Source organism: Orcinus orca, chromosome 15 (genome assembly GCF_937001465.1).
Source record: "Orcinus orca chromosome 15, mOrcOrc1.1, whole genome shotgun sequence".
Taxonomy (NCBI): domain Eukaryota; kingdom Metazoa; phylum Chordata; class Mammalia; order Artiodactyla; family Delphinidae; genus Orcinus; species Orcinus orca.
Genome location: NC_064573.1, coordinates 6,448,265 through 6,463,533, shown reverse-complemented (window position 1 = coordinate 6,463,533; position 15,269 = coordinate 6,448,265).

The window sequence follows — 15,269 nt, the reverse complement described above, 5'->3', positions numbered from 1 at the left end:
TATAACAATAAAGATAGGGTAGTTTATAATAGTTACTTAGAATACTCTCAGGTATTTTTTCACTTGGGGAAAGTATAGAGATGTTAAATAACTTGAGACTTAATTAGAAAAATTTTGTAACTGTTATACCTTGGAAGAAAGGTGGAGATGAAAATTGAGATTTCATAGTATTTAATCTGTACATACATATGAAGATGATGATACCATCATCCAGTTCTAGGCAGTGAGTACCTGTTTTCCTTTACTTTTTCTGTAAGTTTGATAAAATGCAGTTATGAATCATTTTAAAAATAAGATAAAGTAACAAAACCAATAAATAACATGTTCTCAGATACATCTTTCTTTATTTCAAGTTTGTATTGTTTGCCCAGAAAAGATTATCAGCAAGTTAAAATGAAAGGATGAACTAACAGCCCTGCAGTCAGGTGACAGGGCGGTTTTGCAGACCAAGCAGGATGTCCTTTAAGTCTATTGAAACTTGGTCACAGCAGGCTCTTCATTAGCAAAGGGATTTTCCAGAAGACTGCTTTAGTAAGCTAGTAGCCTCTTTTTCCTTGTAGTTTAATTATTCCGAGATTCACCACTGGAAGTATAAACCTATAGAGAAATTTTATGATGAAGCCTTACAAAATCATCTTCAAAGAGTTAGAAATCCACATTTACCCTAGACTTTAATTGAAATGTAACCTGTGGGCTAAAAAATAGTTTTTCATTTTTATGTATAATTATGGCCCAAGATATACAGTTACTTGACATTTTACTATTCATATTTTAACTCTTGCAACCTCCTGTATATGAAATTTATAACAGTCTTCTGAAATGTGTAGCATTGAATTGTAAGACATCTGTTTATATCAGGATGTGGAAATGGTAAAACCGTATCTGGAAAATAAATGTGAGACCATAAATATAATTCTTCGATTTTAAATTTATTTACCTTTCCAAAGTTTTTGTGTATTACCTTGTTTTTGTAGTCATTTTGATAAGATTACTTTTTCAGTTGATAATGGACAGGTACCTTCCTTGATGCAAAATCTGAGTTAAGCAGTAAGACAACACATGCATTTGGAACAAGATGGGCAATTCATGGCAACCCATGTTTTCCAAATTAGTTGTTTTGGGGAAATGTTGGTTGAGAGCAATGTATGAAATAAATTATATATTTTGGAATATTATTTTCACATCCCATCCTCAAAAACTCTTCAAAATGATCTATCAAAAAAATGATCTGGGGGCTTCCCTGGTGGCGCAGTGGTTGAGAGTCCGCCTGCCAATGCAGGGGACACGGGTTCGTGCCCCGGTCCGGGAGGATCCCACGTGCCGCGGAGCGGCTGGGCCCGTGAGCCATGACCGCTGAGCCTGCGCGTCCGGAGCCTGTGCTCCGCAACGGGAGAGGCCACAACAGTGAGAGGCCCGCGTACCGCAAAAAAAAAAAAAAAAAAAAATCTGTTTCTTAAGGCAGGGGTCCCCAACCCCTGGGCCGTGGACCGGTACCGGTCTGCAGCCTGTTAGGAAGCAGGCTGCACAGCAGGTGAGCGGCGGTGAGTGAGCGAAACTTCATCTGCTGCTGCCCGTTGCTCGCATTACTGCCTGAACCACCTGTGCCCTCCTCCCGCGCCCTGCGGAAAAATTGTCTTCCACGAAACCGCTCCCTGGTGCCAAAAAGGTTGAGGACAGCTGTGTTACTGTGTGTTAAATTATGCTTTAAACCTACTTAGATGTGCTAAGTAGGCATTGAGAGGAAAATTTCTATTCCAATGGCATTTTATTTTATATATTCTTGATAATTTCAACATTTAAAGATACTATAAAAGTAAGGTACGCGGGGAAAGACAGCACTTTTTTTTTTCTTTAAATGTAGAGAAAATCAGAGAAAAGCCCAGTACATCTTTGGGCATGCAAGTTTTATTTGAGATCGGGGTCCGTCTTGCAGACCACTATCAACAGGGATTCAGGAAAGACATTGTTTGCTTTTCACAATATAAGTCATGTGATGACAGTGCTTCAGTGTCATTTTAGTAAAAGAGCATTTGATTTCTCACGAGAATTTGAATGCTGCCAGAGAATCAGCTTTTAATTAAGAAAATACATAATAACATCTCTCAGGAGCATAGTGGAAATAATCACCAGTGTTAGAATATTTTAATATTTTTCTTTTTTTTTCCCAAACTTTCCCTGACATCTTAATTCCTATGTTGTGAGACAACTTCCTAATGAAACCTTTCGTGCTTTCTAGATCTGGTGGTGGTCAGTGGTTGTTTACTTCCCCCGAATCATCAACACCTGTGACTCCATTAAAGTCTAAAGACCCTTTTATCTTCTGTAAAATTCTCAGTTTTAATTCATAATGGAAGACACCCCAGAGAACTTTTTTTTAAAACACTGAGTCAAATTGGCCATTCATAGGAAGGGGCTTGTTGCTGTAATGATTTCATATTACATCATACTTCTTCTCCAGGGCGCATCCTGGTGTAAAATGAATGAAAACAGAGACAGCTGGGCAGCCGCAGGGGTAGCATGTGGCTGCGATTCTTGCATCTCAGTGGCTGATTGAGGCAATTTCAGTCACCAGTCACAAGGTGTGTGGTTCAAGTTGTGATGAGATACAATGTTGATATTACGCAGGGTGCTTGCTAGGGCTTTGGTAACAAAGTACTGCAGGCTGGGTGGCTGACACAGCAGAAATTTATTCTCTCGCTGCTTTGGAGGTGGGGAAGTTGGACGTTGAGGTGTCGGCAGAACTGGCTCCTTCTGAGACCCGTCTCCTTTGTTTGTAAATGGCGATCTTCCCTCTGTGTCTTCGCGTGAGGTTCCTTCTGTGCCTGCGTGTGTCCTAATTTCATCCTCCAAAGACACCACTTACATTGGATTAGAGCCCACCCTAACGACCTCATTTTAACTTTATTACCTCTTTAAAGATAATATCTCCAAATGCAGTCACCCTGTGAGGGACTGTCATGTGGATTTTGGGGGGCGCAATTCAGCCTGTAACTCTAAGACTGAAGAGTTCTTCTCCAGTTAGCTTCATGGCTCAAGACATAGTTGGAATGGCCTCTGCCACACTCCACACCACTCTTGTTGTCAATTAAGTGCTAAATAAAACAGAAAACTAAAAACGGAAGCAGGAATCAGGACAACGATAATATACCCGAAAGCCGTAGAACACACGCAACCTGATTCAGAGAAGTAGGAGGATGACACAGGGATGAAAGGCTGAAGTGGAACTCAGTACCGTGTGCATTCACAGTGACTGAGTGCAGTTCCTGCAGAGTATTTCAAAATACACAAAATGAATGTAAATTGAAAAGAAAGCAAGATGCAATGCTGTATTCTGAACATTTTCTTTGAAATAATGCAGACACCTTACACTAATGAATGCACTAAAATACCCATAAGAAGGAAGCAATTTATTATTATTGAACAAACTGATCAAGTTTAACCGTCACAGTAAATATGTTTGTGATTTTTTTAAGTAGGTAAATGTAATATGTTCAACTATAGTTATTAAAATGTTTGCGAAATTCAGAATGAGAGTTTTAATATAGGATTTTATTATTTTCAAGTGTGGTTGAGAAAGGTTACAGTGACCCCTGACAACTGCTAAATCACACTTCTTTATAATCCCCATTTCTGAGTATAAGAGGCACCAGTAACTGCTTTTAGCCAATAGAATATTGGCAGAGATGACAGGAAAGTCACTCTTGCGATTTTGTCATGTTATGTCAGACTCCATCTTAGTGAACTACAGCAAGAAATTCTCCTTCTAGCCTTGAAGAAGCAAACAGCTTATGGAGGGATCACATGGCAAAGAACAGCAGGTGGCCCCCAGGGGCTGAGGGTAGCTCCAGCCGACAGTCATTAAGTAAATGGGGTCTTCAGTCACACAGCCCCTAGGAAAGGAATCCTGCCAGTGTCCTGAGTTTGGAAGTGGATCTTTCCCCAGTTGAGTATCATGATGAGAATGCAGCCCACCTGACGCACTGATGGTTGCCTTCTGAGACCCTGAGCATGGAAGCAAGGCAAGCCTTGCTAGACTCCTCATCCAAGGAAACTGAGAGAATGTGTTTTGTTACAAGCTCCTAAATTTTGTGGTTATTTTTTACATAGAAATATAAAAAATACTCAATGCAAAAAAAATTATCAGGATATATATATATATATATATATATTTGTATATGTATTTGCCTTTGTAATAGAGGTTATTGTTGTTTCTTTGAAAATGGTTGAGTCTTCTGATCTCAAAATTAATAGCATTTCAAAAGCTATTATTTTTCACTACAAAACCCCAGTTAGCAAATTAAAATTATTAGTGTCTCCCTTCTGCCTACCTATTTCGGTAGGTTTTTGTTGATATTATTTTCAAAGCACCAGACCTTGGTGTGTTATAAAAGCCGACTCCCCGAGTCCCCTAGCTCTCTCCTTGGCCTTTCACCCTCCCTCTCTCCTTCTTCTCCTCTTCTCTCTCACTCCTCTGCAGGCGCTCACCTGCTCCCTCCCTCCCTCCCTCCCTCCCTCCCTCCCTCTCCCTCCTCTGATTGCTCTGCCTTCCCTGCCTCATTATCTGCTCAAACTAGCTAAAGCCTTACATGGAATTAATAGAAAGAAATGGTTATTTGTGCTAAAATAGGTTATAACTAATAGTCTGACCTCTATAAATGGTGAAGGATATAAATGCACAATTCCATCAGCCAAAAGTGTACACAACAATTGGTTTATTAGCACATTTTGAAAATATTTTTTCCTCTGTAAATTACAGAAAAAATAATAACTCTGTTGATAATGGTCATTTAGAAATGTAATTAATAATTGAGGTGAAATATCCCTAGGGTAGATATTGAGCATTGAGACAAATTTTCACCCAAAGCTGTGATATATAAATTTTCTTTTGCAAATAAAATAGCATTCTCTAGGCAGAACTAAATGGATAGCCCTGCGGTGTTAAGTCAGAGAATGATAGGCTGCCTGTCAGGGTTGGTGGGCACGGTGACGAGACTGAGATGATTAATCTGGATAAGATAAACCAGTTTTATAGCCTTGAATGTAATGATTTATGAGGGAGTGGTGACTGTAAGAAAATGCAGAGATAGTTTGTTTAAAGCAGGATGAGAGGAAGGAAAACAAACCCAAACACTCTTGAAGAAAATAGGTGATACCATAATAACATACAAATATAGTAAGATTTATAAGGAGGACAAGTCATGAGATGTTTGAAGCAATAAATATTGGCTGGAGACAACATTTTCTTCAGTTGGTAAGGTACATTTTCTTAAGATATTTAGCCATTCTACTTCTATCCATGTAGACAAAAAAAATATGTGATAAGTCTACAATCTACTTCAATGCTATCTCACCTCTGAAATTTCTTCTGAGACATAAAGAAAACATTTTTCATGAAGAAATGATTATTTAAAATTCTTGACCAGTAACATTCTTTGAGAGTTGGCAAGTGACCTCTACATGCAACCCCCCACATGTAGTCATATACATTAAAGTATTTGTAGATAGTCAAAAGTCCACTCTTAAAAAAAAAAAAACAAAAACACTTTAGATTTACAGAAGAGCTGTAAAGAAGGTTCCTGTATATCCATCCGACAGCTTCCAATAGAGTTATTTTAAATAACCATCATACACATACCAAAATGAAGAATTTAATACTGGTACAACATTATTAACGGAACCAGACTTTATTTTCCACCAGCTTTTTCACTAATGTTCCTCCAATCCAAGATCCAGTATAGGATACAACTTGCATTTTTTTTTATCCCATGTCCTTATTCTTCTCTAATATTTTGTTCGTTTCTTCGTCTTTCCTTGTGTTTATTGACCTTGATACTTTTGAGGAGTATTCATCTAGTATTTTGAAGTATTTGTCCCTCAGTACGGGTTTGTCTGATGTTTTCTCATTGTTAGGGGTTTGGAACTTTTTGGAAAAATACCACAGGGGTGAGTACTCTTCTTATAACATTCTATCGGGAAGTACAAGATACCAACTTACTTGTTATAGTATGCTAATTACTTGGTTAGGGTGATGTCTACCAGGTTTCTCCACTGTAAAGTTACTATTGCACTTTTTCCATACCCTATTGGTTAAAAGTCAGTTGCTAAACCCAGGATACTCTTAGAGGAGAGGAATTAAGAGCTACCTCCTAGAGAGAGGAATATCTAGAAATTTGTGGACACATGTAGCACAGTAATTAATAATATTTGGGAGGAGAAATCTTGAGGGTATGCAAATATGCTCTTTTTCTTAAAAGTTTTGCCTACTAACTTAAAATTTTTCCCATTAATCCATGGAACTAGCCTGCAGCAATTATTACTACAGTGCTCCAAGGGTGATTTCCTATTCCCCTCATTCCTTTCAATTTATTACTTAGAAATCTTCTGTAGAGAAGATGTGCCCCTTATCTCCCGTTTACAATATTTGTTAATTTATTATTTATATCTGTACGGATTCTTAGACATTTATTCTTAAGATTATAATCCTATACTATCATTATTTATTTTGTTGCTCAAAATATTTGGCCATTAGGCATTCTTTCACCTTTGATCCTGGGAAAGAATGATCTTAATTTAGTAAATTATAATAGAAAATGAAGTTGATATAGAGGGTGAAATAGACACATAGTCAATGGATACAATAAACAAGTTCACCTTTCTAACCATGAATAATGATTGCACCAAGAAAGTGAGTACATAGGCGCAAACTGAGGCACTGATTTTAACTTCTAAAGCATGAAAGTATATTTTTACTCAAGTAAGCTTTGTTTTTTTGCAAAAAATAGATTAATCATACATTGATTCTTCTTAGTTTTATTGATGAAACAACTTAAGATAGAACAAAATATCCATACTGAAGAGATAAAGTCCTTTACCCAATGTTACTTGAATAGCCATGGTTTAGACGTGGGCTTTTAGGTGACAACTGTGGCAACAACAGGGGATGAATAATGAAAATCAGTAAAAACAGGGGGTACCTACTGGGATGTATCTACTGAAATGTTTCATGTATGCAATTATAGCAGGTTTTAATTTTTTAATTATTCACTTCACCATGTTTTAGAAAACACTTTAAAAACAATCCAGTGATTAATTTATTTTTTTAACATCTTTATTGGAGTATAATTGCTTTACAGTGGCGTGTTATTTTCTGCTTTACAACAAAGTGAATCATAATTTATTTTTGATATTTTTCTTAGAATCTTTCACTAGTAAACTCTGTAATCCCTCTGCTTAACTAAGTCAAAATGGCTGAGTTGGTCAGTGATGTAACACATTGAATATTGACCCTCTTTTTAAAACAACCAGAGAACCTCACAGGCAATTTTTTTTTCAGGTTAACATTTAGATGAATTTTCAATATTAACTGACAGCAATTCATGGTCTGCTTTTCTTATCATACGTTGTCTAGTTTTTCAGTTTTGGAGCACTACTCAGCTTTCAGTTTTTAATTTCATCTTTAAAACCTTGCTTACAGAAGATATGGATCTAATTACTTGGTTATACTGTGAATTAAAAAATACTATTCCTAATACCAGAAAATGGATAGTTATATATAATATATATATTATATATATAATATATATGTATATATTTTATATATATATATAATATTTTGGTTCTTTTAATTGCATGTTGAAAAAATAACACCAAGTATAAGTTTTTAATTACATGCATATAGTTTCAGAAGGATAAATTACATATATTTAGTACTAAGTAAATAATAAAAACAATTATATCAAGTTACAGGTGTAAATGGCACATCAGAATCCGTAGGATTTAATACATTTAAGATATTTAAGGAAGTCTCGAGGAATATAGCTCACTTGGTTTTTACTTTGGTTCTAAGACCAATGCTTACAACCTTCTAAATTTTAATTGAGCGATATGTAGGAATAATTAATGGCAGATTATGAGGAAAACTAAACCAGAATCTGTTTTTTTTTTTTTTTTTATTGAAGGATACTTGACTTACAATATTATATTACTTTCAGGTATACAACATAGTGATTCAGTATTTCTATAGATTATACTCCATGTAAAGCTATTACAAAATAATGGCTATATTTCCCTGTGCTGTACAATACATCCTTGTTGCTTATTTATTTTATACATAGTACTTTGTATCTCTTAATCTGCTACCCGTCTTGCCCCTCCCTGCTTCCCCCTCCCCACTGGTAACCACTAGTTTGTTTTCTACATCTTTGAGGCTGTTTCTTTTTTGTTATATTCGCTAGCTTGGTTTATTTTTTAGATTTCACATGTAAGTGATAGCATACAGTATTTGTCTTTCTCTGTCTGACTTGGGTCACTAAGCATAGTAACCTCTAGGTCTATCTACATTGTTCTAAATGGCAGAATTCCATTCTTTCTTATGGCTGAGTAATATTCCTGTGTGTGTGTGTGTGTGTGTGTGTGTAATCCATTTATCTGTGGATGACCACTTAGGTTGCTCTTAAGAGTTTTTATAAAAGGTGATGCTGGGGACAGTGGACAAGCTGGACACTTACTTTGGAGTATGATGTTGAAGACATCAACCATGCCTCATTTGCTCTTATCTTTCCAGTACTTGCTAAGTGTGTAATGCAGCTGAGAGCTGTAAATCCCTCTCCTCCCATAGAGGCATACACTGGAATGCTGGGGTCTGGGTGCAAGCTACTCTTCTCTCCCTCCCTCCCTCCCTCCCTTCCTCCCTCCCTCCCTCCTGAAGGATGAATCTCAGGATTGCTCACCTCCTCCCAATCTTGCAGTGCTTGAGGCCTTTGAGAGCTCCCACCAGCTTTCTTGGTCGTTAATTCCCTCCCGGACCCCCCAACATTCTAACTGTGCCAGTTGCCTCAGTGCTCTGTGCAAAGCCGGATGGAAGTAAGTCTTTGGGCAGCAGCCCAAAAGGCTGGGATGTCAGGTGGATGCTTCGCTCACTCCTTCCCATGAGGGGGAAACGGGGGGCTGAGTGGATCTGAGTGCTGAGCTATGGAGGTTTGGGGGAGGGGCTGTAACAGATAAAGTTAAACTGCCCCTCTTACCGATTTCAAAGCCTTTTTTCTCAGTTTTGTGCTCCTCCGGTATGCTGCAAATTCTTAACTAGACTCTGGAGTTCTCACAAAATATTTTGGCCCCAATATTGTTTCATCAGTGTTTTTCTGTGGAGGAAGACGGCATAGGACTTCCTATCCCACTGTTTTGCTGAGGTTACTCCTAGGATTTATTTTAAACATTTATGGCATGAGGGGACTTATGACAAAGGGAGGTTACTGACCAATAAAATGCTCTATGCAAATTTTAAAAGATTCCTTTACTTTCTTAAATGAGTTGAGGTTTTAGGATCTTCTTTTTGTTTTCTTTTTTTGGCCACGCCGTGCAGCGTGCAGGATCTTAGTTCCCCTACCAGGGATCCAACCTGTGCCTCTACATTGGGAGCTCGGAGTCTTAACCCCTGGACCACCAGGGCAGTCCCAGGATCATTTTCTAAGGTGACTGAAATGTGTATGTTTTATGACTTGAGAATACACAGTGCCCGAGCTGATCCAGGTGAAGAGTGAGGCGCCCTTGGCCACTGCCGGTCCCCACCGAGGAAGGTCCAGGAGCTGCTGGGGATGCTAACACCTGTGAGAAGGAATCAGTCATGTAAATCCCAGTAGGGACCTTCCCTTCCCATTTTGGGGAGGGGGGCGCTTTGGACGTTAAAATCATGTGGCATGGATGAACGGACCAACAGGGCCTCTTGGAGGGTCCCGCCCAATCACTCGGGGAGCCCCAGGCCTCCGCTTCCCTCCCGCCATGAGATCTGGGAGGCCTTGCTGCCGGGGTAGTTGCGTTTGCTTGTGTGTGTGAGACTGTCTGTCCCCAAATCTCCCCAGTCCTCAACTCCTGTCCCCACCCAAGGCTAGGAAACAGCAAGATGGAGAAGTAGCGGCCTCCATACCGCATCCTGGATCCCGCATGGCCTCGTGTCTCAGGGTACAGGACACCATGGGAAAATCTTCCCTCTTTGAGAGGAAGGATGTCCTGACAGGTCGCTGGCTCTTTTGATGGCTCTTTTGGTGGCTGTAGCTCTAGCTGTGTATGTGTGTGCGTGTGCGTGCGTGCGTGCGTGCGTGTGTGTGTGTGCGTGCGCGCATGCGCGCCTTCTGTGACTCTCCATGGTACAATCCCACCCCGTCCCCAGGCCCTCTCTTCCCTCCGCAGTAACGGAAACACTCCCGGGAACCCTGAGGGGAGACTGAGGACACACACTGCTGTTACTCCAGAGGATGTTTTTCAGCAAAACAGGATGTGTGTGTTCGGATAGGACTAGATTATGCCACAGCAAATGAACAAGCAAAGCCTCAATGGTTGAAAGCATCAAACATTAATTTTTGCGGCTTCCCTGGTGGCACAGTGGTTGAGAGTCCGCCTGCCGATGCAGGGGACACGGGTTCGTGCCCCGGTCCGGGAAGATCCCACGTGACGTGGGGCGGCTGGGCCCGTGAGCCATGGCCGCTGAGCCCGCGTGTCCGGAGCCTGTGCTCCGCAACGGGAGAGGCCACAACAGTGAGAGGCCCGCGTACCGCAAAAAAATAAAAAACATTAATTTTTGAACTCACATTCAGGACCAGGGCAGCTGCTCTCCAGGTGATCAAGGCTGACAGAGGAAACAGATTCTGGGGCACTGGGCTCACCTGGTTGAGGTATTAGGATAAGAGGAAAAACTGAAGAATCCACTGGAAAATAAATTCTTTGCCTTGAAATTCACACTCCTCATTTCTCACCACCCACTGGCCAGTTCTAATCACCTACTCCTGGTGAACCACAGGTGATTTTAATAATCCTGTATGTTCAAAGGACTTGAGAAGGGGGTATGGGGGGTCTGAGGTGTCTCTACCACAAAAGGAGAAAGCAAATTGAAAAGATTTTTGCCAAGAATTTTCTAATTGCCTTACCTTAATTACAATATATCAGTGGAACAAATAGAATGGTTAGGTTACCAAATTTCTTTATTCCTTATATGAATGACAAAAATATTACATATTTATTTTTGTCATTATGTTTCTGTTAATTTTTTTTAAAGTTGGCTAAAAGCGGTCAACAAAGTGGCATTGTTTGAGTTCAGAATTTCCAAATGTGAATATTTGCAAATTCAGAGAAATTGTAAGCATATTTGAGGTTAAGACCAATTACCTGAAAGAAAAAAATAAATGTTGTATATGCATGCCCAGCATGAGATCAACTAATGATTACACAAAAACAATAGTAATAATCAGATTGAGTCTTCCAAAGTGGTTATATCAGGAAAAAATGCTGTGTGCTGTGACCAAAATGTTTCCATGGTGCTATGCAAAGAAACAGGAATTCACATCATAAAGTAATTATTGAGTTCAGGAAATTTGTTTTCTCTTTTTTTTGCTAAATGAGGACAATTATTATATCTGATACACGGGTACATTTTTAAAAATTATTTTTCACATTCACTAAAATATAATTTATAGTATATTCAGTAAATAATAAATTTATGCAGAAAACAAATTTTAAGCATACTGTTTAATGAGTCATTCTGGGGACTCTGCTCACTATTGTAACTGTGAGATCCGGGCTAGCAAAAATCCCATTACCTTGTAATGCTACCAACTCAAAAGAAGAGATGTCTTTACCACCATAGGGGAAGGGGACACATAGAATAATAAGCCTAAAGTCTTACAGGCTCTTAAATTCTTCCACGTGGAGGTGCCGCTTTACAGTTTCAACCGAATCTCACCAGCTAAGGCAAGCCACATGGCCGTCCCGCCTTAACATTGAGGGATAATATAATCTGTTTCTTTTCCTTTTTCTTCTTTTTTCCCCCCAGCTTTATTTAGGTATAACTGGCATATAACATTGTGTAAGTTTAAGGTATACAAGGTAATGATTTGATATTTGTGCATGTTATGAAACTATGACTGCAATAAGGCTGGTTAGTTAACACTTCCATCACTTCCTATGCAGCAGTTACATTTGTTTTTCTTTCTTTCTTTTTTTTTTGGCAGTGAGAACTTTTAAGATTTACTCTGTTGGCAACTTTTGAATATCATTCAAATTCAAATATGTAATACAGTATTGTTACCTCGGTCACTGTGCTGTCCAGTACATACCAAGAATTTATTCCTCTGAAAACACTGCCTTGAGTGCCACAGAAAAAGAGAAGTGGAAAGTTCTCTGTATACTAATGATATCTGACAGATACCCCAAAATAATGTTAAATATTTAATCAGATTTCAAATCTTAAATAATTATGTTAAATGATGTCAACCATCAGTGTCTTGATATAATCTTAGATACACCATGAGAATAGTGAAGTTGTCATAAGTGGACAGAATGATTTTAAAAGTCTGTGTTTATGAAATCAAAAAAAAACTTGAAGTTTTTCTACTGGGAGATATTTCTTTGGTCTTTATTGGAGTTGTTCGTTCTAATTATTAATATTAGGAAGAAGGGAAAACCAAAAAAATAACAAACGTGGGTCTGGTATTTTGCAAAAGAGAAAAGCACTGTTGACCTTTGGTATTTATTTCATTTAATAGGCTGGTCATTCAGAAAACCTCCACATAGTTTTATTTGCTTCTGTTTTATTTCATAACAAGCAAAACATCACATGATTGCTAATACATGTAAATTCCAAACATGTACAAGTTAGAAAACTAGACTTTTGTTAAATAATGTAAAACTGTAATAATCGGCATCTAAATAATCTACAGAAAAACCTTGGATATATGATACCATTTATAAATAAGGCCAATTGCATTCATTTTCTTAAGAAATAACTTATAACTGCATAAATTACTTTGAAAACCTCTGCTATTGCTTAAGGGCTTGAATAGTAGGGTATTTGGACAGAATAAGTAATGAATTTGGGGGAAAAGAATTTGTACATTTTATTTTCTTACAAGGTGGAGTAAAATGTTTTTTCCCTCTGTCTATTAAATTAGATACATCCTCCTTCTAAAGGAAAAAACTCCCTTGACCCTTTCACCTTTATGTGATTTAAATCATTAATTCTAAGAAAACAGGTGAATTCTTATCCAAAATCCTTATGACAGTATTTGTATAAAGCTCAAAGCTACATTGTTTACATGAGATTAAATATTTTTAAATTGAGAAGTTATTTCTACCAACAAGCTACCCACACTCTTTTGGTAGTTATTTCACTTATTTATGCTTGGGAATGTTAGTGTATCCTCTCAAGGAAGTTAAATATATTTTCTAAGTTAAAGGTACTATAAGTTTTCTACTATTTGGCATCTTTAAGCTCAGGGCCCAATTATATTCTGAGTCCCCTGTGATGGTGACTGCTAAGCCCTGGAGCTGCAAAGATGAGTAACTCACACAGGTCCTGCCATCACCGGACCTGTATATATTATCCAGAATGTGGCGAGATACAAATGAACTGACACATGTCCATCTGCCATCATAAGCACTCTTAAGTATCCAGAAAGATCTGGAGACATTTCACTCTGCATTTCTGAATCAAGAAGAAAGATGCAATTAAGCTGACCTATATTTACTAATTTTGAGAAAACTAATCATAATTGGTGGAAAGGTATATTTGTTTCACAATTCATAAAGACATGCATCTGTTACTTGTTTATGTCCTTTATAGACTTGTTAACAAGGAGACCCGTATATATGCTGTTAATATTCGTTAATTAACATGCATTCATATATAAATTTAGATGCATCCATAGATAATAGTAGAAAGCACTGTTTGCCAAGAAATAATGACTTTTATAACAGTAACTGCTAATCAGGTAGAAGAACAGTTACTAATGAAAATTGATTTGGCCTGACATATTTATATATATATATGTTTTAATGTAAAAAAAAAACCCTAATAAATACATTAAAAATAAAATTTTGCTGGGCTTCCCTGGTGGCGCAGTGGTTGGGAGTCCGCCTGCTGATGCAGGGGACACGGGTTCGTGCCCTGGTCCGGGAAGATCCCACATGCCGTGGAGCGGCTGGGCCCGTGAGCCATGGCCGCTGAGCCATGGCTGCTGAGCCTGCGCGTCCGGAGCCTGTGCTCTGCAACGGGAGAGGCCACAACAATGAGAGGCCCACGTACCGCAAAAAAAAAATAAAATAAAAAATAAAACAAAATAAAATTTTGCTAATGGTAAAATCAAGTTAAGATAATAGAAGAATAGAATGAGTAGTTTACACATAAAAACATTGCCGACAAGACTGATTTTTATACACTGTGTTTAGTTATCTGAAAATATTAGAGTCAAGCAGTCCAATATAGTGTTTATATGAAGTTGTTTATGAAGTGAGCTTGATGAATCTACTCCCTGAGTTCATTCTCAGTCCAAGGTTACACTAGTTGCATAGCCTTGAGTAAGTTGTTTGCCCTCTCACATCCTAAACTTTATTATCTGGAAGACAGCAATAATAATAATGATGAGAAAAGGAGCTATATCTACTGAAGAGGGTGGTTCTAAGAATGGAAAGTGATGCAATATCTAAAATATTTAATATATTGTCCAACTCAAAGAAACATTTCAATAAATTTGAACTGTTGTTAATAGTAATGATAATGATAGCACAAAGAGACTAATCACATCCTGTGAAGATAAAGATGAATTTGCAGTACCTCAGTCAACCAGTAGGATTAAAATTACTAATATTCCAGAAGGATCTTACAGAACAAGATTTGTTAGTATTGATTATTAAGTAACCACATTCCAAGATCAAACATTGCCCGGTAGCTATTCTGCTTCACTTCAATTGATCAAGACAGTAGAGAGCATAAAATTAACATGTAATCAAATCTTCCTGAGACAGTCGAAGACAAGCCCAGGGGACGGAGGCTCTTGGGAGCATTTTCTTTTGTACACCAGCAACAGAACCAATGGCCTGCCTTCTCTCTATCTCTCTGTCTCTCTTTCTGTGTGTGTCTCTCTTTTCTAAGTCCAGCTGACCTATCTCAATAGTAAGTGTAAAATATGAACTATCTCTTTAAGGGTGGGTGGGTGGGTGCCCCCCTCTGGAACAGTGTTTCATAATATCCAATGATACATTGGCTCAAACTTTTCCTTCTAAAATAGCTTACTCTTTAAATTTCATTAATGTCAGTTATTCCTGTTAAGGCCTTAAAATGAATTCTTAAATATGCTTTATACCTTTATAATATAGCATTTGTGAATTAAAAGCAAGCTTCACAAGGGTAAGTTTTAGCCAAACTCCTGTATGAATAGACATAAAGTATCAAAATTAAGGAAGTTTTGCTGCAAATTATGTTAGTTCCATTTTGAAATGGATAG